This window comes from Strongylocentrotus purpuratus, unplaced genomic scaffold (genome assembly GCF_000002235.5).
Source record: "Strongylocentrotus purpuratus isolate Spur 01 unplaced genomic scaffold, Spur_5.0 spur5_scaffold_5, whole genome shotgun sequence".
NCBI classification, from domain to species: domain Eukaryota; kingdom Metazoa; phylum Echinodermata; class Echinoidea; order Camarodonta; family Strongylocentrotidae; genus Strongylocentrotus; species Strongylocentrotus purpuratus.
In genome coordinates this window covers 12,562,089-12,586,297 of record NW_022145611.1, presented here as the reverse complement: position 1 = coordinate 12,586,297, position 24,209 = coordinate 12,562,089, and the positions used below count along the sequence as shown (strand labels likewise).

Genomic DNA, 24,209 nt, shown 5'->3' with positions numbered 1-24,209 from the left:
AGTAAAAGAAGAATAATTCAGATATAATATGCAAAAAACAGACCAAACTACAACATGATCTATTCTTTGGCTACATAAAAAATTATATGTAGTCTTTACTTTGGGCCACTGGACACAACGCATTCATGGCTAGGGCCATCACTGCCAACAGAAGAAAACATAACACAGGATAAATTTCCAATTCAAGATCTTCAATCAATCGATCAGGTACCGTCCAAAGACAGCCATTATACATCTTGACTTTTTCCCACCATCATTCCTTGTTCTGATCTCTCCGTAGTAAAGTCCTGTCTGCACCTGATGATGCCAAACCAAGTGATTCACTCACCCAACTCTTTCTCATATTTCTTCTATCATTATTTCAAGTAGCTGTCCGACTCTCATCATATATCACCCACGTACAAGCCACTATTCTGTACAGTCTTTGACATCTTTCTCTCTCTACTTACATGCATCTGTACTGGGATATTTAATGCACAGAAATTGAAATATTTATATGCCATACTGCAAAAATTGAAATTATGGATATTATTTTTTAATACCGTCCACATTATGTCATCGTAAAATTACATATTCTTTTCATACTATTGAAAGCTTTTCACACTTTACAATTTGAAATAAATCTGGGGATAAATAAGAATGCAATAAAAATTACCCTATAGGGCTACGATTCAGAATTTAAGAAATCAATGCTATATACATGTATATTTGAGAATTTCATTCTTAACATACAAATATGGCTAATAATAATATATACAAATCAATGGTTCAATTATATTTCATAAAGCTTTGAATACACAAGTTTTGCACATTAAACAAACCCTGTAAGTACTTAAAAAAAAAGGAGTTGATTCACAAATAAAAAAAATATCACTTTGTTTTCAATTTCTACAAAAAAAATTAAACTCCTCACAGAGAATGTGGAATGTAATTCTACATCAGATAACGCAACACCATGGGCTTAAAGGCCATTTCAAAGACTATCTATTACTATGATATCACATTTTTTTCATCCAAGTCAGGGATTTGTTTTAAATTAAGAGATACCTGCAGTAACCTATTTCAAATTTCCCTCCACCCTACAAAATTATTTGATAACATATATAGTTATGACTGACAGAATAAAATGTCTATAAATCTGCCTTACGAAATAACATAAGAAATGCCTGGTAGCATTAAGACAAGAAAACCAGAAGAAAAAGGGAGATTATGAAAATAGAGAAAATCAATGAGAAAATCAATAATAATAACAAAAAAAGGGGGGGGGGGCAAGTGATGTCACATCTCTTTGGATGCATTTTACTTTTGATGGGAAGGGCAGGCCAAGGTTTGACAAAGTGTTGCCAACAAAAAAAAATAAAAAAAACATGAGGGAGATATTTGCTATATTTAATTAAATGGAATTTAACATGAAATAATTAAAGATCAGCCCATAAATGGCAGTGAAGTGAAATCTCCTCCTCCCCTTCTCTCCATAACAGATTTCTATTCCAAAATGGATGATGCCATATCTTTTGGATGCATTCAAATATCAACGGTATGGGCAAGCTACGATACTCAAATCACAAAGGCGTGAGAGATCTCGCTGAGGTCTGAGATGGTGTTGTCAAATCAATGAGAAATGTAAAATAAGGAGGTGATATTTGCTATAATTTATTCATGTACGAAGGTACTATACGGAATATAACATGAAATGATTTCAAATCATCAGCCCCACAAGGCAGTAAAGTAAAGTATCTTCCTCCCCCAACCCCTCCCCTTAAAAAAACCGGTCTTATTCCAAAATAGAAGTTTTATCTGTTTGGATGGATTTAAGTTATCATTGGACCGTGAGGCTAAGGTACTCCGTCACAAATACATGAAAGATCTTGCTGAGGTTTGAGATGGTGTTGTCATCTAAGGCCGCTGCATTATCACTCATCGTGTGCCACACGGAGGGGAATGGAGAAGGGATGAGGTGCAGGACTCTCACATCTGGGAGAACAAAGAAAGGAAAAAGGAAAAAATAGTTTCATTTCATTTCATTTATTTTCATATTTCTCATGTTACATATACATTTCAAAATAAAGTACAAGTTGTTGGTTTTTTGTGATGAAAAAACAATCAATGATAGATAATAAATAACATAAAGATAAGTGGTCAATATAGAGTACTGATTTAACTGAGAGAAATAAGATGGGACCTACATGAAAGACAAAATAAAAGAACAAAGAAAGACAAAAATATGAGATTAAAGTGAAGTTTAAATTTCGGTAACAATGAAAAATAGTTTGTAAGCCTTCTCAATAATTCTATGTCAGTTTAGACAAATATCAAAGTAGAAATTTCCGCTGAAAAGGAATGCTCTTCAAATGTCGTCATATTTGAAATATGTTCAGAAATAGCTGAAGTGTTTGGACCAAACTTTCATTCCACATGTGTGTAGTCCAACATACCCCGTACCCATCTTTGTGTGCAGTGCATGTCCTTTCCACTTAAACCGAGTCAATTTCTTATCATTTGGATGATTCTAAAACCTATCAGAAGACACTTGTTTTTTTTCTCCCAATTCTTTGGAGGTTTTTTTTTTTTTCACCAATGTAATCGCATGACCAGAACTCAACATTATCTTAAAAGCAACTTTAAAAATGACCCAGGAAAATGCACTATTTTTTCTTTGCAACACAAATGGCAAGCGAGGATGAAAACAATAACAACATCAACAACGGTTACCCTTCTGGGGGGGGGGGGGGTAGCAGTGGGTTTGGGGTTCATTTTGATCACATATATGTAAACTCAAACCCTTGAAATTTAACTTGATCTATCCTACAAAACAATTTTGTTTTGAATCAATAGCCATTCGCATTTGCAATATTCACACCATCACCTATCGGATGAATCGCTTTTTGATAAGCTTCACTTCAATTGGGGAACAGAAGACACTTACTTTTATTCAAGAATGGGATGTGGTCATCTTGCATGCCAGCATTTAACCACTGCCTGCCTTTGAAGTAAGGAGTGGTGGAAGAACCAGACCACACCCTGCCTCTTTTCAGTCTTTGCTCTGTGTAGAGAGAGAGAGAAAGAGAGAGAGAGAGAGAGAGAGAGGAGAGAGAGATAGAGAGAGAAAGAGAGAGAGAGAGAGAGAGAGGGAGGGAGAAAGGGAGAAAGGGAGAAAGAGAGAGAGAGAGAGAGAGAGAGAGAGAGAGAGAGAGAGAGAAAGGGAGAGAGAAAGGGAGAAAGAGAGAGAGAGAGAGAAAGAGAGAGAGAGAGAGGAGAGAGAGATAGAGAGAGAAAGGGAGAGAGAGAGAGAGAGAGAGAGAGAGAGAGGGAGAAAGGGAGAAAGAGAGAGAGAGAGAGAGAGAGAGAGAGAGAGAGAGAGAAAGGGAGAGAGAAAGGGAGAAAGAGAAACATTTGGATTAGATGATCAAAGATACTATCTAACATTCACCTCCCAGCCGTATCTCGACCGCAAAGCAACAACAAAATATGAAACTTGGCAATCGGAGGGGGCATCTTATAGATGAATAAACTCATTTCGTTTCATTTCAGTATCCCAAACAATGTTCCACTTATTGCTAATCAATTGATCTATAATTGCAGGTGACTATTCTGCACTGCAATCAATGTACATGTGCAAGTCACTCTTCTGCTTTTTTTATTTTATTTTTTATTGTTGTATCTAATTTATGTTAATTATGCATTCAATATATATACACTTGCACAACACACTCACCAACTCATAAACAAAGATCGTTTAAACACTTTTTCATTTTAAGGTTTACCTTAAGATTTTTGTTTTTTTTGTTTTTTTGAGGCCGCCATCCTTGTCAAGCTTTGCTTATGATTGCGGTCTCCTGCACTTTTCCAACAGAATAGTTCGGATAATACTTTAAATTTATGATTATATGTTATGGAAATATTAAGTTTCGTTATTATATGTACATATATTATGTAAAAAAAACATTTTGACATGAAGAAATTATTGTTTGTTTATGTTGTATTATACCTTACATTTATATGTTCTTTGTTATTCAGTTATATTTTATATGGAAAAAATGCAGAAATAAAATCAAATCAAATCAACAAAAAAATATTTGTTTAATTTCATATATTATATGTATAAAATTATATCCACTTACAATATTGAATCAAACCATATCAAATCAAATCAAAATCTGTTTTTTGGCACGGCAGCAACTGTTAATTAAGTGCGGGAACTGAATGATGACATTTTTAGAAATTTGGTATCAAACATTGTCTAATAATTGAGATAAAATATCATTGAACCTATTGCAACAAACTTACCGAAAGAGGGGGGGGGGGGAGTCGCTTTGAGAGTTAAGTCATGAAACTAATATGAAAAACTCATTTCATGATGACAGAGTTAGCTCATTCAGCTTGGTATGTGAGAGATAAAAACGCACGTGTCGCGCATGTGTGCGTAGTCCCATATACATCTTTCTGTGTACAGTGCTTGTAACTTTGAAGACTGGGCCAAATTTCTGATGATTCCAGAACCTTGCAGTACATCTATGCTAGATGATCAACCTAGCTGATCGATTTCATGTTTCTTTCACAATGCAATCCCATGACCATAACTGGTCTTTATCTTTAACTCTAAATTGGACATAAAACTTATGGAGAGCCATTTGTAGCCTTAAAATAAAACATATACAAAAGTGAAAATTCAAGTATTTAAGACTTTTCATAAATTCAAATTTGAGTACATGAAATCTCCATGATAATAGAAAATATGGATAATTTGAATTAACATTTTATGCCTTATAAAAGAACTTTTACAAAATATTGTTAAAGCTGCTATCGGCTTTCCATAAGTGTTATGTCCAACTTGGAGATAAGTTCAACTTAAGATCTTTGTGAAACACCCCCCCCCCCCCCATGGATTGCACAGGAGCCTCACCTATATCCTTCATGTGGTTGTACCAGACCGATGTTGATTGGAAGAAATCATAGAAAGCAGGATTCCTAGCTCCAAGAAGATCCAGTAAAACAAACATATCCTGAAAGAAAAAAATGAGAGTATTTACAATTATTGATAGTATTACAAAAGCATGTGTTGAAGGATAATTACTATTACATGCAGTGAAGCTTTATTTAGAAAAAAAACGTTTTTAAATGAATCCTTGTGGATTGCTATCATGTAATCATCCAAAGTTGTGGTATACTTTAGGCCAGCCAAATTTAATCAAAATGGCAAAAAGCTTGCCGAAAACCACATACACTGAAAATTGAGGACACTGATAAGTTTGGGAAATTTTGTAGAGAAAATGAGAGATAAGGTACATTGCCTGGAAATAGTTCTCACTTTTGTTAAATTGCCTCATAAATTTAGGTCCTAACTTTGTAAATATACATTTTCATTAAGGATCATTTTGGCAGATGATTTTCATTTATATCAAATAAACATTTGGTAAGTGATAATTGTGTTGGATTCAGGAAGAATTTCAAATCTATATATACCAGATCTCAAGATTATCATTTAATTGTCAAATGTTATTTTTGTGAGTTGGTCTAGCGGGCTTAGCGGCACGTTCACTGGGTCATCTCTCTGCCTACAAGCTGGCTCAGGCGACCCCGGTTCGAAACTGAGTCGAGTCTTTCGGATGGTGACGTTAAAGGCTAGTCCCCAGACATAAATAATCATATCTGATTGATACACGTCTGTAAAAACCCAATCACACACACACACACAAACGCATGCACTACATGCAGAATATCAGGAAAGTTATCATCATCATCATCATCCTTGTCATCATCATTATCATCATCATCACCGTCAGCATCATCATCGTCATCGTCATCATCATCATCATCATCGTCATCGCAATCATCATTACCATGCCATCAAGAAGATTAGTGTTTGACCCTGGATAAGGATGAGGTGTGTTGAACATATCCTTAGCGAGTTGGCGTGCTCCGTAGATGGAGTCGCGGTTTGTCCATGACACAAAGGCCTCCTCACCATCAAAGAATATGAGTTGGAGAGTGACGGGCTGCAATAGATGAACAGAAATCAGAGATTGAATTTGACTTTGAAAGAGGAAAGCTTAAAGTAAGTGGAATTTTTGTTTTGTTATCCACTGTTATGACAGGACAACTGTACATCAGATAGCTTAATGTGGTTCTTTCCTAGGAGAAGATAGAAGACACTATAAAGAATCACTCTATAAAGAATCACTGTTAGCCCATCGTTAAAATGTCAATTCATCAAATATCTACAATCTGGGCCCAATAGGGCACAACAGATTATGCCAATCGATGTTCATTGTAATTGATATGTATATTTGTATTTGTATTGAATTTATTAACATTTATTTCCTTCTCAAAAGTACAATATGAAACACAATGTATATATATATGATATATGTAACAATTATTTTAACATAGAGTATACAGTAAATAATTCAGATACGGAAGGAAGCGAAAACCCGGAAAGCATAGCTTGAGTTGGGAACGCCCATAATACGTTAACACAGTTACCGAGAGAACATTATAGATATTATTATGAAAATTACATTTTATATAACAGAATGTTGATAGGAAAGAAGAAAAAAATAGTAAATGGAAGAGAGAGAAAAAAAAGAGGAGAGAATTATGTATAGGAAGGCATGTTCACTTATAAATTGGGCTGTGCATGTGTCTGTGATTACATCATAAAAATAATGAAGTACTACAATTTTAAAATAGACAGCGGGTACATAGAAACAAGCAGAATCATCAAACAGACAATAGCTTCATCCGTGTAATTTTGCATGTTTTTATCTGTGAATTGTATCCCAAATCGGCCTTCTACGGCTGCGAAGATATTTTTTAATAAACCTTGAATTGAACAGAGCATGAGTTGTTACTATGAATCGCAGCTGGTTATACTCTAGAGCTTTATCATTAGCAACATGAAATTGTCATGTATTTTTAATATAAGACGACATACAAATAATGTCATGATGAAGATTTTTTTCTTCTTCTAATACAGATTATAATGCCCAAGTGATGACTTACAGGGTTGGTAGCATTAGCTTGCCTCAAGGGATTCGCCAGGGACCGAGCCAAGTAGATGAGCTGGGCACACGGGAGAGCCGAGTCTGTGGCTCCGATGAACTCCTGACCTTCAAAGTACTTGCTGTCGTAATGGCAGGCAAGCACCAGACGACGCTTGACATTGGGGTTGGCCGTGGCGATGATGTTGGTGAATGTTGTCACGCCAAAGGGTTGTGGAGCCGTGGCTTGGAATGTGTGTAGATCTATGTCCCATCCCCCAATGCTGGCCAGCTGGCTAACAATGTGCTAGAGAGGGGAGAAAAAGGGTAGGACATGTTTGTATGTATGATGCAACCAGTGAATAACAGCCTCATCAGACACTTATAAACTTGTCAAAGTGCTGAGTCACAAGGTTTGATTTGATATATTTATTTCTGTTTGATTTTCTTTTTCTTTTGCATTTTTACAAATATATAACAAACAAATATTGCAAATTTACACATGAAAAAAGAATATATGTAGAATAAAGTAAGGCTGGGTGTTACTAATCAAGAACATCAAACAGGAGGGTTGACAAAATAAGCAAAGCTTGATAGTATGACTACCCTCAAAGGATACATAATAATACAAATATGGAGGAACAAAATATTGGTAAAAGGGGGAAAAGACAGAAAAAAGAAGAGAAAAGAAAGAGGGGATGCACATCGATATTCACAGACTTATGTGGTAGTTGGATTTCAAATTGATATATAAAGATTTTAAAAAAGAAAAGAAAATGCAAATTTGAATACTGAGTGGCCAACTTGGGATACAATAGAATGAGAAGACTCGCGAGGTTCGGACAGTAAAAATGTGAAAGTAAGATCAGCCATGCGGTTTTAAACCTGGGCCTGCGAGTCGGAGCCTTGAAATGTTTGTATAGAAGACAGTGTTTATTCAGTATCCCAAGTAGGCCACTCTTTATTCATACGTTTATTCATACCAGGTCATGGAAGGTTATAATCAACGTTTCAATGAATGGAAGCAAAAAAAGTAAACAGTACAGAAATTTTTTCTAACAATGGGTAAACGAGGAGAACTTATTTTGTTGGTGAATTTAAAGATAATGAGCAATAAGAAACTTTTTCACCACTCTTTTAAAGGATAGCATTGTATTCATCGTTTTTATTTCAGGGGATAGTGCATTCCAGGTATCAGGGCCAGAATGTCTAATTGAGTTTTGAGCTACATGTAAGGCTGTTTTGGCGTTAAATAGGTGATAGTCATTGGAATGCCTGGTTGGGTAGGAATGAAAATTAAAGTTATGTTGGAATAAAATGACTAGTGATGGGGGAAGATTGCCGGATTTGGGCCGAAACATGAACAGAGATTTTTGCATGTAGTGTATATCACTTATTTTTAGAGTTTTTAATGTGGCAAATAAACGGTCAGTGTGGTCGCGATAACCTGCATCGGTACAAACTCGAATTGCTTTTTTCTGTAACAGTAATATACGATTAGTATTGCACTTATGAGTAGCCCATATGATATTGCAGTAAGAAATATAAGGTAAAACCAATGTATTATATAGCATACTAAGCACATGTGTTGGCAAAAATTATTTTAGCTTAAATAGTATACCAATATTGCAAGAAATAGGGGTAGAGATATAGTTCACATGATCATTCCAGTTACATTTTTCATTTATATATGCACCTAAGAATTTCGTTGATGACTTTTTAAAGGTTTTTTCTATTGGAACATTATCGACAAGCAGCTCAAAGTAATAAATATTGTGATTTCTTGAGTTTCACTGTCAATATGCATAGTTACATTACAACTGATATAATTCAAAGTGAACAAACTATGGCTTAAAAAATAAATAATTAAGAAGTCAATAACTTAATGAACAGAGGTAAAACAGATGAGTACTATGTTATACTGGGGGAATAAAAGAATGCAGAAGTCAATGGGCTAATCTTCTTAATTTTTATTTTCAACCATCATAGAAACATTTCACAACAACAAAATACACCAAAAACAAAAACAAAAGAAGGAGAAGAAGAAGAAGCATAAGAACGAGAACAAGAAGAACAAGAAGAACAAGAAGAAAAAGAAGAAGAACAACAACAACAACAACAACAAGAAAGAGAAGAAAAAGAATATGAGGGGAAAAAATTCTGAAGCATCCTTGGGTACAATATCATAAACATAAAACAGTCCTTTTAAGCTATACCAGTATATGACCTTCAAAGCATGTTTAACGATGTCTTTTTAACTTTTTTCACATAAAGTAAAATAAATGTATATGCATTGGATCAAGAAACATTGGGGTAGACCGAGTTATAATACTAATAAATATACTCTTTCTCAACAGTCGGACTCAATAATTGTACCTCTCTGCTAGAACATAAAACAAGGCCATATCTAGAAATTATTTGACAAATAGACAATCATCTTTTGATCCTACTGAAAATTGACACAATGCAGGCTGGCAAATAGAGCCTACATCAGAAGAAGCAAACTAAACAGCTGTTGTACTATTCTATCCTAAATTGGCAGGACGTTTTAAGTTGAGAGGAAAGGAAATAAAAGGGTATTGCATTAACAATGTTGGCTGGGCATGTATGGTGTATCAATTACATGCCCTTGAGTTTTCTAGACAAAGATTTGTGAGGCCTCCCAGACAAAGTTCTATATTTGGTATTTATAAAGTTTGCAAATTGACAATTTTACCACTTTACCACAATTCCTACGGCCCTGAGATGAGGTTAAATCTGTCAGTTTCTGGCTGTGTCAAACAGCTAAGTGCAGAGCCTATAGAGTGGTGATTGGTGAAGTGTGACGTCATCAAAAATGTATTTTTAGAATTTCTTAATTTTGTCTTCATTTTCCTAAAGAGCATCAAAAATAATGTCCAAACGTGGAGAACCAATTGAATATGTCAATTATTGGCTGAGATTTGACCATCTGAATGAATATATGTCCTATGGGAACTCAGTGTTATATGCCCTGGCTCCTAATGACGTCACAGCTTCGGTATTCTATTGTAGTCTCATAGTGGAGACAGCGTTACGCACAACGACTGACAAGGGTCTGTGCCTGCAAACTAGGTGATGCTCTTCCTGCTATCCACAGATAATAAAAGTAATAATATTCTGCTTTTATATAGCGCCCAATACATCGATACAACGATTTGTCTTATGCTATGGTCACAAAGGTTCGTACGAATCTCCCTATTTTTCCATTGTCTTCCCAAATTTCCATTGCCTGAAATTTGTTCGTACTGCGTTCGTAGCGGTTCGTAATGGCATTTGTGACCGAGGCTTTAGCTTTACATATATCATGTAAAGATAAGAAAGCGACATAAAGCCTGTAAGCTATTTGTTGGATTAACTATAATTGTTTATCACACAATCACACATCAACAAATGATTGAAAAATGGAAAAGAAAGAAATTGAATAGTGAACTTTCACCCCATGCTGCCTGGCTCCTGTAACTGTTTTATCATACATGTACATTAACAAATACCCAAAAGGCAGAACACAAAGAAATTACTTGGTGAGCTAGGCTTATATCCAATATTGCCCGGCTCCTCTAATTGATTATCACACATCAACAAATAATTGAAACGTGGAAAAGAGATAACTTGAATGGTGAGCTTACATTACGTGCTGCCTGACTGCCTAATGTATCGGGGATCCTCGGGATGAGCAGGGGGTTCAGATCCTGTCTTTTGAGGTCCTGAACGTTGACTGCATTGGCCACAGATTTCATAGAAGATGTACTCAGCATAGAAGCTTGGTGATTATTCTGCAATGAGATCGGAAAGTAGCAACAAAAACATTGAACATTTACAAAATGATATGAAAAGAGCTTGAATATGTTTTGCAATCTTCACTTCAATATGAATTCTCTGATGTACACTGTAGTAACCATTGTTCTGATTTTTTTTTCTTTTTCTAATCGTTGGTTTTAAATGATTGACACAGAAGGATGTCTACAGGATAGGGGTGGCAAGTTTGGTCATTTTCCAATGACTAGCAGCTTTTGATTAGTGTTTTTTTTAATAATATCAAATGACTTCATATATTTTGCATTGCTTTCAAGTCTAGCGCGAAAAATACTTTTTCAAGCAGTGAAAAACATGTATTCCACAAGGAAGACAGGGTTTTCTTTGAAATCTTCTGAGTTCCAAGTGTATTTATAATATTCAAAATATATCAACAATCAACCAAGAGAAGGAACAAAAATCTCATGTGATAAGCACTCATAAAATAGACACTCATACTCATACGCAGTTTATATGAAAATAGTGCCATTTGGTGTGTACAGTGTAATCAAGCATACCAGCAATATACTGAAAAACACTTATACTTGTTCATGTACAAGGTCCTTTACAGGCTTTAGAATATTCCTGTACTCAACATATTCATATCAGTTTGTCAGACTTCCTACACAAGGTGATGGGTGAATTAGCAAGGATTGGTCCAGAGTATATATCATACTTGAGGAAGGGGGAAATGAGCATTCACTTCATCTTGAAGACCCCAAATTTTTAGCAGAGTGTAATTGGAAAAGGCCCTCAATCCATTCATCCAGCAGGGGAAATTAATTCAATCCTACTTGCATTTTAACTTCCTGTTTTATTAGTACAGCAATGAATGTTTGACATAGCCCCGAGAAGCTTTGGGCTAACGATTGATGAAGAAATGGAAACATTCAGAACAAGGCCTTATTGAGATACATGTACAAGATGGTAAAGTGCCTTTTCACAAAACAAATAAAACACCCCCATATAAAAGACTGTTAGATGAAACTATTAAATTTTGTAAATTAATTGCAAGTTGGAGTGAAAAGAAGAAGAAAAACAGAAAAGAAAAGAAAGTGAACAGCCACTGAATATAGACTCACTGATCTGTGCGTTATAAGTTACAGAAATGTGAAATACACTCGACTTACATATTATGCAATTTCATTTTTTCAAAATTATTTTTGTTTGCTTTTTGAGGCAGTTTTCTCCATAAAAATTATTTTAATAAGAGTTCACTACCATGATAAACCACTGCTGTGTATAATAAATAAGTAATAAGTAGAATATATGCACACTTTTATTTCAAAGCTGTCAAAATGCATAAAGTTAATAAACCATGATTTTAACATTGCAAGTTTATTTATCTTCATCACCTTGAAGCAGCACTTACACTGGAAGAAGAAAAGTCAAACATCAACAGATGTGGAATGAAAACAGTAATCTCAAAGTCATTAAGGGTACCCCTCTCCATTCCCATGCAAACCCTTCTTCACTCAGCTCAATTACTTGTCTAACCAGAAGATACATGTACATGTACATGTAGTTATTATAATTAAGTTAGTTAAAGAATCCCTCTGAAAACACTAACATTAAACTTACAGACTGGAATTCTTTACCACCATCCATAGTTAACATTCAAAAGCCCTTCTATAAATAGCTTCAGTAATGACTTTTTATTTGGTATGACTATAAATAGGAAGTTGAGTTGAACACGGTGAATATCTACACAATTTAATCAACAAAAAAAGCCACCTACAAATACTGTTTTAGTCGAAAGACCATATGCAGGATCATTCTTCTGAATGTCATTAGCTCCAGCTGCCGATTGAGCTGGATTAGCAGGCACGTTCAAAGGCACATCAGTGTGTTTTGATAGAGTCCATGCTAGACCTCCAGCTAGTGCTATAACAACCACACAGCCAAGCAGGAACAGTCCTATGAGCAGCCCGAACCTCTGGCGTTGCCGCTTGACCGCCGTTGAAAAGCCCGACATTAGAAAAGTTGTTGCTGACGTAGCGTCGAGTTCAATCTCTTCCTCCTCTGGTTCACGCATGTTTGACGTTCTTCCTCGCCTGCCTGGCTTAGAATTCGCTATCTTTCGCTTGCCATGTCTGCTAGCCATGCATCCGTACAAAATATGTCCCCTTTAGGACCTCTCTAATTCGTAACTTTTTCCTTCGTTTAATTAAATCGATGGATGATTCATTGTCGGGATTACGTACATGCAGCTGACTACCCCCAATCCGGTATATGTATGGAATGCCAAGTGTAATTTCGGCTTTCCATAGTGCTGCTTGAACGTGCTTTTGGGAAATTCAACAAATTGTGACTGGGTATTAAACTTTCAACATCTGTTTTCATCCAATCATAGTGTCGAATGTACTTTTTTCTTCGTTTTTACATTGAATTAAAATATATAAAAAACAGCGAATGATAAACCTAGACACATGGTAGGGCAATTTTTAAATTCAAATTCAAATGATTTATTCAAACATAAAATAAACACAGCCGTAACACGATATGATGGGAAAGGGGGAAGGAGAAATCCCCCCCCCCCTCCTCAAATCGGGGATGACAAGCAAAAAATACAGTTATTAAGGATTGACGTAATTTTGGTCATAGAAATAATGTTTCCCGATAAGATACTGAAATCATAACTTGAATCCGTCAATATGCCACGCCCACCTAGAGTACCACGCCCACTTTGTATTTGGATCCGTATATAGCACTGATCTCTACGGAAATTTCGTGAGCCACTACCGAGTACTGTGGTAAAACACCGGGCCACCCCCCTTGCTTTTCAAAACAAAGAGAAAATTTTAATAAACAATATTCCCTGCATTTAAATTATCTTTATATTAGTGGTAACTCGATCTAGGAATAATACTGCATAATGTTGCTTTTACTGAATGCTAAAAATTACGATTGATTCGTTGATTCGTAATGTCCATGCAACCGAATTCATTCACTAGGCCGTTTATTGCTTCCGAAGAAAGAACAAAAATGAATCCACCATTTGCAATAAATCTTGCAACTGCCCTCTGCGGCAAATACTCATGATGCCAAAAGGATTCTTTTCGAGAAAACTTTGTAATATTTTATAAATAATTTAAAATTCAATCTCTGGAAATTCATACTAATTTTTAGTATCAATTTGAAAATTACCCCTAGGATGTATGCATGCCTTTTGCAAATCAGCGATCAATCCTTTGATATCAAATTTGAGATATCATTCACTTAAACAATTGGAATAAAGAATCTCGGCATCATTCTGTGTAGCTTTAAAAACAAATACTAATACTATCCAACGAGATTCTGTCCATTTATTAAATTTGAAGTAATTATCATTTTTTAAATGGGAAACAGGAAACATATGGGAAGGCGTCACGAACAGCGATCACCTTTAAGTGCGCTAAACATGACATGTTCTTCCTTACTATGAGTATTTTTCCCCTTATAGTTTTTGCTTATTTTTCTTCGAATCGTTAACCTTGGGGAAAAACGTTTTGATGTCGAGTTAATTTTGATCGTTAATTTAGATTCCAGGGGAGGTGTACATGACTAGGCCTTATATTTGCAAACAAATTGCTACATAATACATATTATATGGAAATCTAAATTTCTTTTTAAATTCCATTACATTTATTATAATAATATTATTTTGCTTATATATCTTGTATTATATCAGGCTATGGCTATATATATATATATATATCGACATTCAATATTGTAACATTACAAAATAATGAGTTTCATTTTCTATGTTATTTTGCGAATGTCATTTGATATTAAATTCATAAAAGCATTTTTCGTGTTTTGAGTGAGTTATGGAAATAAAGTTATTTGAAATGAAATGACAAATATAAGTAAAAGTGCAATATGCAGTAGCGATCTTATTTCATGCATGCATATTGCAAATTTAAAAACATAAAAGGTCATTCTTGGAGACTTGATGAGTACCTCATTATGTCATGGTTCATGGACTAACTATAGGAGGATTGCAAATCGACTAAGATGTATGTCGAACCCACGTCAGGGAGAACCCATCTATTTTTGGTTTTAGATGGCAGATCGAGCATTAACATGTAGATTGACCATGAAGAGTAAACACTAATCTTTTCGTTCCTGGCTCACTTGAACAAGAAAAAAAAATCGTGCCTAAGATTCTCTTTCTCAAATTCAATTTCGTCCAATCAATCTTACTCTCTTCAAATCTATAAACATTGTCTCATAACGAGGTGATGAATTCCCTCTTGTCTTCATTTCGCCCTTCTGTTGTTACCCAAGAACATGGAAAACTACGCCCAGAGTCCAATTAAGGAAACGGTTGCCTAGTAACGCCACAGGTGCGGGAATGATTAATTTGACGGTAATCGGACAGTTACGAACGCGAAGAAGATGAATATATTCAAGGATTATGTTTCCAGTCTCGAAGTCGAAAGCGGGATCGGATGCAGACACGTTTTATTATTACAGATAACCTACTAAACAGAGTCGTATTATTTTTAGGATACAAAAGCAAGATTAATGAAACCCTGACCAATGTAGTCATCTTCTGACACGTGATAAGGCATTGTATTTTGTTTTATTTGTGTCTTTGTTACAGAAGAAATCACACTTGTAGGTTGTAGGCAGTGTGGTTGTATAGGTAAACAATCAAGGGACCACGGACATTGAATATCAGCTGAAACTAAAGAGACAATCAACCAACTGCGAGAGTCAGACTCTAGGATTCGAACCCAGGATCCTAGTTCAAATGTTACTGATTTAACCACTGTCTTATCCATCGCACTTCCTTTATCCTTTATAAATTTAATTCATACCCCTTTTTTATTCATTTTAAGTTTTTCCATGCAATGAAAATATACTTTAACAAAATGATAAACTTCTCACTGCTCTCAGCTTTCGTTCGATTAAAACGCTTTCGAGAATGCTTTGTCAACCTATTCGAACAGAATACTAATAAAAGTTACCAATTTTAATTGATTCCTTTTGACCAAAATTCTTGCCAGACGATTAAACACAGACTATATTTTCGAATGACACCAAATTTGACTTTTACCAACAAAAAGAGTCAATGTTGATAGCGTGAACCTCCCGAAACATTTTACTACATGCTGCTAATCGTGTAATTTTCCCAAATTACAGCTTCCGTTTTAATGTCGTACTTCTGTAATTTCTTCATAGACAAAATTATTATAGCATAATTATGGATGTTGTAAAATTTCTAGAATATTATTGATCACCCTTCTGATTGAGAAGTACGTTTATCCGACTGAATATTATAGTTTTGGCACAGAAAAATCTATTCCCCGTATATAATGTGCATGTAATTATACACTTGAACATATTTTGCCTGGCCATAGACATAGTAGTATGTTACCTTTAATGGTCTACAACATAATATATGCATAATTCATATTTTATGATTTGAAAGTTTGTTGTTCCTACAAAACAATGTTATGTTTAATTTGCTGAAAATAACGTCCCCTTCTCTCTCTCTCTCTCTCTCTCTCTCTCTCTCTCTCTCTCTTTCTATAAAAAGTCGTTTCCATTTAAGGCCTCCTCTTCATTGCCTCTACTAAAATACCGCTTTTGATTCACAGACCGATAATGATTCAGATGAATCGTTATGACGCGGGCAAATGGATCGTAATGATTCATAACACCATGGGAATTGCATGACTATACTTAGAGCTAAACGCTTAAGTACACTTAACTATCTCCATCTTCTCCCCGTCCCTCTCTCCCACACAGTGCCAGCTACCGTGGGGGAGGAAGGGGGTGCACGGGGCATCATCACTATGTCAGGGGGGGGGGGAGAGAAGGGGGAGAGGGGGAAAGAATAGTGACAAGATTATACCTATATGATTTGTTTTCCTCTTCATATTCCTGGTAAGATCGATGCCTCCAGTATCAGTGTCCCCTCAATGGGCTGTGCCCACCACTGCATGTCTCCCTATATTTTGTGTTTTGTCTGTCTATCTCTGTCTGTCTGTCTCTGTCTCTCTCTTTCTTTCTCTCTCTCTCTCCTCTCTATCTTTTTAACTATCTCCCTCCCCTCTCTTTTTACTCGTGCCCTGTCCTTTTCTCCCTTCCTCTCTCTTTCTCCCTATATCTCTCATACTACATGCTTAGCTTTTGATTTGATTTATAATCATTTTCATCTCTCCCCTTCATTCGCCCCTCTTGTTTTTCATTTCATCCCTCATGAACAAAACCCTTTTTTTGTAAGCTTGTAATCTCATACTTCTTTCAACAAGCACAATTTAGTTTTCTAACTCTTATTTCGCATGAACTTGAAATATGAATCTTATTTTGTTTTGTTTATTATGTAAATGGAAATACATTATCATAAAAATATAATTAAAAAATATACCTTTACTTCCTTTCCTTTCCTCTTCTTTCTTTCAAATGACAGTGCTGTGCTAAACACAAATATCAATTCTAGGGTAAGATGCAAACTGTACATGAAAATTTGATTGATACTCAGCTGTCTCTCAATCTTTTCATCGTCAGTTTTGTAAAAACTTTATGCTGCACTGTCAGATGAAATATAGACACCCTTCATTACTTAGCATATCACATAAACTATTATGTTATTGTTTATACATTACAAACAATTTTTTTTATATTTTTAGAAACTTCATCTGAAACAATTCGCTTTTATATCATTTTTTTATTACTTTCTCATCAATTCGATTATATCTGTAGCTAGCACGACGAATGTTTCTATTCAGGCAATTTTACAAACGTTAATCTCGCATCCTCATCTATTGGTGGGATGCATGGTTAAATTTGATGACATAATAATAATTGCTTAATCATGGATAAATGAAGACTCCATCCCTGAGCGAGTACCCAATTAGGCATGGCCTTTCCAAATACAACCAATTCCCCTGACTTTCATTAGTCAATATTCTAGGCAATCTACCAAATAAAATGTCGGAATAAAAGTTCATTCAATCGGTTAATTCGACGTGATTTGGCCAAGTTCGTGTTCGATACCAGGGGTTTGTACCCCACCACGCTGCCACGCTGCGATCGAACAAATCAATGCGGGATGACCTTTTCATTTGAAAACACTTTTGTAGTTAAAAACGCAATTTGTAAATAATTGGAATTTAATTGGGTTGATGGAAACATAATTTGATGACAGTTGCGTTACGATAAGATTCGAATATTCATATCGTGCTATGATCGTGAATAGAGCCAGTAAAAATGACATTAATTTATTATTTTAATATTTTTCTAATTTTTTTATTTTATTTTATTCTTAATTACTTGTGTATCATCACTACCATTCACATTTATTTTTGTAAATATGAAATTTGCATCTTTCTTTCCACATAATTTACTTTATTAACAATATACTTACATACATACATATAACAATACATACATACATACATGCATAGATGCAACTATAATTTAGGTTTACAATAATACCAGCATTATTTAGGATTCAAATCCATCTCTGTCAGTGTTTCCATTCATTAATCCCAACCACAGGCGATTACGGGTATACTCTACAAACTATAGGCCTGAGGTATACGGGCTATATAACGAACTGATATTAGCTCCATATATTTTGCTCTTTCTCTATAACAAATTTTAAAAGAAAAATCATTTAAATGAGTTATGGAAAGGGAATTTTTAAAAAACACTCGCTAAAATGCATGGGGTCGAGAATCAACCAACATATTGTACAAGAGATACTTCATTTGTGTACCGTTTCATTCATCAACTGCACTGCCGAAAAAAGGAAGATAAGACTTGGCCAAGAAATATTATTATACCCTGCATTGAGTCCACTGATGAAGGAATGGACGAGGATTTCTGGTTCATCGGCAGTTTCAGCCCATCTCACACATCATTATGGTAATCACGAGTCCAGAATCGCAACATTGAACTATAGTAGCTCTGCTCCTTAAATCGATTTCCTCCTAACAAACATTTTAAGAAAAAAGAAAAAAAAAATACTATTTACGTAAAGGATTGATGGGCTATTTTCGGACTATTAAAATAACACATGAATGCAAAAGATATGCAATGCGTTATTATGAGGCATTGCACATTTTGATCTAAATGGATTGGCAATTCTTTTCCTGATCAGTAATGGTATATTTAATTGTTGTCTTTCATCGGCGCTTTAATTTATGATGCAGTCTTTTCGCGATATCGCTTTAAGAATAGTTTTAAAAAATGAATTATTCTTTTATAATAACTGAGGGAGAGATTTGTAAAAAAAAAAAAAAAAAATCATGACAACACTTTCTCACACCTCTTCACTCATTCGAGTTGGTTTCCAACTCATGGTCGATCCGCAGGGAGCTCAGCATCCCCGATCTCTTTTCCCTTACTCTATTGTTTACGATCAGAAAGACGCGACACTCAATTTATCAAGAAGCACCGTTCCTTATGGCAATGCTGATTTTCACGAATAATCACCGAAAAGGCGAAGAAAATGGAGGAACCAAAAATGAATGAAGACAATGATGGAAGAGCTCATACACATCTTGTTCATTAGCGGTCCCAACTTCCATTTAAAATAAAATTATTCAAACATTAGTAGTAAATAAATGCACACTTGAATGTTTGTGAGCCTGGATGACCATGATAACTTCTGTCCATTTCTCCAGTGACGTACCCCCCTCAATATGTTTAAAGGTCCATCAGAAAAAACGGGTCAATATTACTTGCAGAGTGTCTACGTCAAGGAACAAAATTTGGAGAGGAATCGACCCCTGTTTATATCAATATGTAGATACGCCACGGCTCTCTATGTCCTTCCGATAGACACTCTCCTCTATCTCTCCTCCCCCTCTCCTTCGTTCTCCCTCTCGCCTCTCTCTCTCTCTCTCTCTCTCTCTCTCTCTCTTTCTCTTTCTCTCTTTCTCCTTTCCTGGTTTCCGGAATAGACCTCCCCTATTAATTTTCTCTTTCATTATGTCTGCATCTGTCTATTTGTTTTTATTTGATGTAATATCTGAAGCTCAAACTCAAATTTAAAAAATGCCCCCCCCCTCCCAAAACCTGAATGCTTGGAGATAGTTACGTTCTTTATTTTATATTTTATTATCATTGTATTTCTTATTATTCATTATTATTATCATCGTCATCATCATCATCGTCATCATCATCATCATCATCATCATCATCATTATCTTCATCATCATCATCATCATCGTCATCATCATCATCATCATCATCATCATCATCATCATCATCTAATGTATAAGCTGATATTGTCTTTAAAAATGGAAATTGAAACAAACAAAAAAACAAAAAAATGAATAAATAAACATGTCAATCCACTTGAATGAACAACGGAAGCTTAGGATACGGGACGGAAATACAATCTAAAATGTAGGTGCATGGGGATCACGCCCACGGTCCCTTAAGTCATGGTAGACGATAAACATTGGCCTTGACATTCACCCACTTTGTATATACGTCAATATTACTTTGAGAGCATTGTGGACAGGCTGTTTTACATAAAAGAGTATAATACAGCATAAATAGGCCCAAACTTTCACCCGAAGATGAAGATTTGACCATTATAATTATATTCATATGGAGTTTCTCACTGATTTGTTGATGAAAATTAAACTGCAAGAATGAATGCGACATGTACCTTGATCTACTGTATGTTACACAGTCATGTATCTTATATAAAGATAGTTCTGTTCAGTATTAATGGTAAAAAAATATTGTAATTTCTGTTCTGATGTTGCCACGTCAAGTCATCCTTACAAAAGATTTAAAATACAAAGATCGAGACAAAAATAATTTCTAAAGAACTATTTGAACAGTTCTAAAATTATGCATTTTAAATTCATGAGATTCTACTTATTGTTAGAACGTTTAGTAATATATTCTGTATTCACTAATAAGTTGCATCTCATGACCTTCTACAGTAATAAAGGTTTTGGAAAGCAACATCACATAGCTACTTACCAGAGCCTAACGTTAAGCCCCTCTTTTTCTCTCGTTCTGATTCTATCTCTCCCTGTATCTTTTTTCCCTAAATTCCCACTTTTCATTCTTTACTAATCTAACGTAACCATGGCAACTACTTCCCCCTGTTTTTATTCCACAGTTCACGGACTCTTACACCGATCCCTTCGTGACCCTATATGAATCTCCCCTTGAGCCCATAATCTGCCGACCGGCGATTATTATTCAGGCTGTTTCCCAAATCTAATGGAATTATTCGCCTTTTCGTCGGACCGTGACGGGAATACCAGTCAAGTCAAGACTTCGGGGGAAGCCCACTGAGAATAGCGCGAGAAATTGATGCCCAAAGAACGTGGAATTTTCGTGCATTCATTACTCAGTCACTTTTCCGAAACAACAACAACAACAACAAACCATATAAGCTCCCATCCACTTTTTTCTAATGCGTAATAGCGTTATATGTGGTTTGGAGTGTGGTTATATCCTGTCAGCTTTGGGCTCCGAATTGGTCATCAATAAATATTGCAAAGCAACATTTCCTGTTATGAGCTTCAATTGCCAAAAATTGGGATTCTAAGTCGAAAAGTGCAATTGACGACCGCTCTTTCACTCTTGCTGTAAGTTTTCCTTACTTTTGTAATATCTATTTTCATGATTTCTATGTCTATAGGGACCCCTCTGTAAACCAGCATTGTTATGCTAACAACGCTGAGTATGGCCATCCCTGCGTCTTTCTTTTTTATAAGTGTGTCTTTATGATTGAAAATATATATATATTTATGTTGATGAATTTTTAAATGACGGAAAATAAATACAATACAATACAATACAATTCACCATTAAGTATACCTATAAAGAACCTATAAAGCCTATATGGATAAGGTACAATTTGAAGAAGAAGAAGAAAAAATACACACACAATGTAACACAGGACAAAACCGTTGCGCCTCTTTCCGAATTGTATAGGTTCATGGAACAACATAAGATAATTATAACAAAAATTGATAGATAAAATTAAAGCAAAAATATCATCGGTTCTGGAATGTAGTGCAGGTTATCAATTTTATCCTGATCATTGGTTTATTTCCAGAATACGAATAGTATACGATTTTTCGTTCTCTATGGACCTTATATCGTTACTCTGTTTTTATTCGTTTACACTTTGTTAGTGCCTCAACTAAACATTACAAAACTAGAGCCCATGTGAAGTAAGTGAATACAGAGTTCAAAATTTAGAAAGTGACTGAGTTTTCTAACCTCTCTTTAAATTAATCGAGCCTCAGACATCAAGGAAGATCAGAGGTAACATTTTGTCGAGCAGTCAGCATTTTAATGTTTACGTTGAAAGACGGACATGTGTTTTTTGCTGCAAAACATCCGGGAACAGTTCGAGATTTATAGATCAAATTTAAATTTAGAACACACTGCCATCATAATGGTCCATGAATATAGATCCAGCATAATATGGAACGATAACAACATTTTCTACAATAATTATTGCTAATCTCTGTTATTTTTTCTCAATTCCTAATAGCGCCGATTTGCTTGAAATATCGAATTTATTGCTCACAGTCATTGCTCAGTGTTGGTGTTGTTGGTTTTGTTTGTCTATTTCTTTCCGTATATTCTGTTAAATTGCAGACTAATATAGCTGCAACGGAAAACTGTTGATATAGTGGAGTAAAGGGTTGAGGGAGGGATCGAAATCGCGATTGCGAAAACTTCCAAGAAATCAACTTATATAATAAGGGTATATTCTGTCATTACACTGTAAGGTGTATTGCATATAGAATTGTGTCTGGGTGATGTAATACCTTATTGTCATGTTCACATATTTTCAAAAGGTGACGGAAAAGGGCTATCAAATTACATATTTGCCCGAGGTAAATTTCTTTTCAAAGCGAAAGAAGGAATTATAAGAAAAATGATAAAAACAGGACTCAAATATAAAACCGAGAAAGAGATAGAGATAGATGTGCTTTCACCCATTGATCGCCTTTAAAAATCAATTACTTCATAAGAAAACGTTTTTATTATTCTTTATTCAATACCATGATCCCTTATTTCATGCAATAATAAAAGTGCACGGTACTGAGTATATATTTTGCGTTAATAAAAACAAAATCAATCTAAGTTTTCTACACTCAAAATCAAACACCTGATAATAGTGTCCACGTGTGTTCCTGTAATCATTAATCGGTACGCTGACAAAAGAAAGAAGATTATTCTCCGATTCCGATGATGATTAATATATTTCCTTATGTTCGTTACATATCCTATATCACAATTGTTCCTGACCATCTCATGAAAATCCCTGATGAAAACTTTGCGTTTATGATATTGGCCTCTCAGAGTAATATATTGGTATAGAAAATATTAAAACGATTCTTCTTTTTTTCCTTCAAAAGTTGGTATTAGTGGCAATGAGAATCTGTTGACTGAATAAACTTCGTAAGATTATTGACATTTATAAACATGATCAGAAAATCAATTCACTTATGGTAGAAAAAAAAAGGCATCTTCTCTTCCAAACAAAAAAAGAACGTTTGGACTTTCGCTTACCTTTTGACAAGTCCAGTGCCAACAAGGGCGCCAATAATATTGCCAGTTTCGACGAGCTTCAACCTGAAGACTCATAGCTGCACACAGCAGCAACAAAACCATCAGGTTATAGGACGGCATCATAATTATTTATTTGTCAGCAACAAAAGAACTTATATCCAGGTAAATATGGATCCCATGCAGGTAAATAATTCAAATGGCGATGCTTAAACATGGACGGAGAAAGTTAAGTATCAATCCTCATTGTGGGAGGCTTTGCGATGACTTTTTCCTTCAGTAGTTGGATTGCTTTCCGCTCAACGGCAGAGGGTGAAAATCCAAGGAGTTGGCACGTTCGAAAGTCATCGAGTTTTCGTCAGAATGTCGATGCTCCAACATCGGAACACAGTACGTGTGGCCTGGCATGTATGCAATTAGTGAGAAAGTGTGCGGGCGTGCGCGGGAAAACCGTGTGCGTCAATCCTAAAATCCGTGATCTTTTTGATGTCGTCTGCGTCTGTCATCAGAAGGAGAAAGCTAGAGAAAAGGATAAAAAATGACAGGAAAAACGTGGGTTAAGCCTATATATAAAATTACGGAACCAATATTGTAGTAGAAGGTAAACCTTCTCATTCAAACTGAATATTGATTGAATATCAGCAGTCTGTCTTACAAGAGTAATTTGACAAAGAGGGAATTAACTTTTATATCCTATCCTATTTTTCTTAGAAGTATGTTGCTATTTATATTTGTAATTTAGTTCCTTAAAAGTACATTCTCCTCCAATTAGGAAACATGATACGTTTCGAAATAATCATACAGGCCTGCACTCTAAAAGAAATCGAGCTTTTTAAAGACCCTTTTAATCTAAAATGCTGGTTGATCGGTGGGGATATTGGGTATCACAACACAAATAAAAACCGAAAAAACAAA

General features: G+C 35.2%; 1 long non-coding RNA gene across 2 annotated transcripts; it reads right to left on the bottom strand.

Moving 5' to 3' along the window:
- Positions 1-513: 513 nt before the first annotated feature.
- Positions 514-23,813, bottom strand: LOC578082. Of its 2 annotated transcripts, none has more exons than XR_004066610.1 (7): positions 23,298-23,813; positions 10,628-10,774; positions 7,003-7,287; positions 5,841-5,996; positions 4,904-5,003; positions 2,927-3,043; positions 514-1,974 (listed from the first exon to the last, which is right to left on the bottom strand). It is a non-coding gene; the product is annotated as a glutaminyl-peptide cyclotransferase (long non-coding RNA). The 2 variants fall into 2 exon arrangements; XR_004066609.1 differs by lacking the exon at positions 23,298-23,813 and adding an exon at positions 12,532-13,034.
- Positions 23,814-24,209: the final 396 nt, after the last annotated feature.